Source organism: Cebus imitator, unplaced genomic scaffold (assembly GCF_001604975.1).
Source record: "Cebus imitator isolate Cc_AM_T3 unplaced genomic scaffold, Cebus_imitator-1.0 Scaffold55, whole genome shotgun sequence".
Lineage (NCBI taxonomy): Eukaryota > Metazoa > Chordata > Mammalia > Primates > Cebidae > Cebus > Cebus imitator.
Genome location: NW_016107370.1, coordinates 2,941,219 through 2,944,231, shown reverse-complemented (window position 1 = coordinate 2,944,231; position 3,013 = coordinate 2,941,219). Strand labels below are relative to the sequence as shown.

At 41.2% G+C, this 3,013-nt stretch overlaps 1 long non-coding RNA gene across 1 annotated transcript in view; it reads left to right on the top strand.

The window, feature by feature from the left end:
• The first annotated feature begins 242 nt into the window (after window positions 1–242).
• LOC119471295 overlaps window positions 243–3,013 on the top strand; it is a 12,856-nt gene continuing 10,085 nt past the window's right edge. Inside the window, exon 1 of the long non-coding RNA XR_005200328.1 lies at window positions 243–662. This is a non-coding gene — a long non-coding RNA (uncharacterized LOC119471295). The remainder of the gene's footprint in view (window positions 663–3,013) is intronic.

Genomic DNA, 3,013 nt, shown 5'->3' with positions numbered 1-3,013 from the left:
GGAATGGTGTATATGATGGGGGTGGCATTTCAATTCAGTGAAGATAAAATGAATTGGAATTATGGAATAATACGTGGTTTTATTGCAATTGATTACACATTCAGAAAAAAATGTCAGTTTTCTACCTCATTATCTGCATCAAAACAAATTTCAAAATTTAACATGTTTAAATATAACTGTCAAACACATTAAAAAGTTCTTAAATCATAGGTGAGTATTTTCATCATTTTAGGATTGGACTGGATTTTGAAAGCCTGCTGTGAAGAGTAAATCCCAAGGACACATTTGTCTTCCTGGGAATATAAAAGCTTGGATCAGTAAAATACACTGCGAGCAAAGTCAAAAGACCATCCCCAAAATGAGGGGAATAGGGCAAGTAAGTGGAGCAGTTCCACCCTGAAAGTCCCTGGAATAAATTTTAAAATGGTGTATTCTTCATTTTGAACACAGAAGCCTTTCCTGGGAAACTTTGCAAGCCACAGTGCTTGGTTGGAAACGTGACAGGCCAAATTGCAACCAGAATTCTGCGATTATAAACAGAACCATTTTTGTTTCAGAGAAAAAAAAAACAGCGACAGAGAAAGGAAACTAAAAGAAAAAGAGGAAATGAATCAGTTTCGGAGCATGAGACCTCAAGCGCACAAACAAGCTTGGGAGTGGAGGTGAGTTAGTTCGGTCATCATTAGTAGGTAATTTTTTTAAGCTGTCTCTCGAGAAATATGCAAAAACCAAATACCCACATTTATCTAATTAAATGACTTTCTGGCAGGAAAGGAACACGGGATCTCCAGCCTTTGCCGGGGGCATGAGAGTTTCACCTTCTCCTTTCAAGGTCCCTAGAACTCTACCCTATGGAGCTCTGGAGCTTTGGGCTAAAGGAGGCTTGGGTCCAGCACAAATTCCTGGGCAGCTGTGGCTCCCAAGAGACACAGGAGCCTTAGGTACCCAAGCATTGTCAGTTTTGACATTGCTGCTGTCAGATATTAACTCTGATTCCTTAATGCAGGAGATAACTAAAACTAGTTATCTAGTTTTAGCCAGAAATCTGGACTTACTCCTAATTCTGCCTTTGGAAACCCAACATGTTTTTAGGCAAAGGATTGACTTCTCTGGGGCTTAGTTATCCCATCTGTTAAACAGTTGTCTTAACTCTGTGCCTACTTACTCAGTTTAGAAGATTAAATAGTAAGAGTAGATAAAAGTATGTTATAAACTATAACGTTCACATGTGGTTTATTAGTAGTATTAGGACCGAAATTTAATCAAGTAGGATGTGTTTATAAAGCTGGCATTGTGGCCAGGCGAGGTGGCTCACACCAGTAATCCCAGCACTTTGGGAGGCGAAGGCGGGTGGATCACTGAGGTCAGTTCGAGACCAGCCTGACCAACGTGGAGAAACCCCATCTCTACTAAAAAACAAAAAATACAAAATTAGCAGGGCGTGGTGGTGCAGGCCTGTAGTCCCAGCTACTTGGGAGGCTGAGGCAGGAGAATCACTTGAACTGAGGAGGTAGAGGTTGCAGTGAGCCAAGATTGAACCACTGCACTCCAGCCTGGGCAACAAGAGCGAAACTCTGTCTCCAAAAAAAAAAAAAGCTGTCCTTGCAACTGATAAAATCTGATAGTTCCAAAAATGAAAGAAAAAAGCTATTTTTATTTTTATTTACCTATTTATTTATTATTTATTTAGTTATTTGAGACAAAGTCTCATCTGTTGCCCAGGCTGGAGTTCATTGACATGATCACGGCTCACTGCAACCTCTGCCGCCTGGATTCAAGTGAGTCTCGTGCCTCTGCCTCCCATGTAGCTGTGACTACAGGCGTGTGCCACCACGCCCAGCTAATTTTTTTATTTTTAGTAGAGACTGGCTCTAGCCATGTTGGCCAAGCTGGTCTTGAGCTCCTGAGCTCAAGTGATCTGCCTGCCTCAGCGTCTCAAAGTGCCACAGGTGGGAGCCACCGTGCCCAGTGCTATACATATATATGTACACATGTAAGTGTACACATATAAGTGTACATATATGTGTGTGTACATATGTGTACATGTATGTGTGTACATATGTACACACATACATGTACACACACATTTTTAAATGAGAAACGAATAACAGCTTCTTAGAGGAGAATGGAGTGGTTGGTGGGCAGGAATAGGAGGGAGAGCTATTTTCTATTGTACACTCTTCTGTAACTTTTGAATATTTTAACGCATATGTAGGTTCATGTTAATTGCTTAAAGAATATGTAAATAAAATTCAAGTTTATGTGGACCTAGTGATTTCCTTCCCGGTTATATATTAAATAGAAATGTACGTACATGTCCACCAAAAGGCATGTCCAAGAATTTGCATAGCAGCCCTAATTGTAGCGGCCCAAGCTAGAACCCTGTCTAAAGCCCAGCCACTATAAAATGCATAAATAAATCGTAGCATTTTCCCACAGTGAAATACTATACAGCAACTACAGTAAGTGATCTATAACTACGGCAACAATGTGAATGATTATGACAAATGTGGAGTGAAATAAATCAGACACAAAAGAATACGTACTTTGTGGGTTCATTTATAAAAGGTTCAAAAGCAAGCAAAACTACTATAGGCCATTAAAAGTCCTAATAATGGTCTCCCTTAAAAGGTTTTGTAGCTTGGGGGTCAATTGATCAGAAGGGCTTCTGGAGTGTAGATAACATTCCATCTTGACTGAGGTGCTGCTGTTTGCATAGGTGTGTTCAATTTGTGAAAATTTATTACACTGTTTTCTGTATATTACACATCAACTGAAGGTTAAAAGAAATAAACAGCCGGGCGCGGTGGCTCAAGCCTGTAATCCCAGCACTGTGGGAGGCCGAGGCGGGTGGATCACGAGGTCAAGAGATCGATACCATCCTGGTCAACATGGTGAAACCCCGTCTCTACTAAAAACTACAAAACATTAGCTGGGCATGGTGGTGCGTGCCTGTAATCCCAGCTACTCAGGAGGCTGAGGCAGGAGAATTGCCTGAACCCGGGAGGCGGAG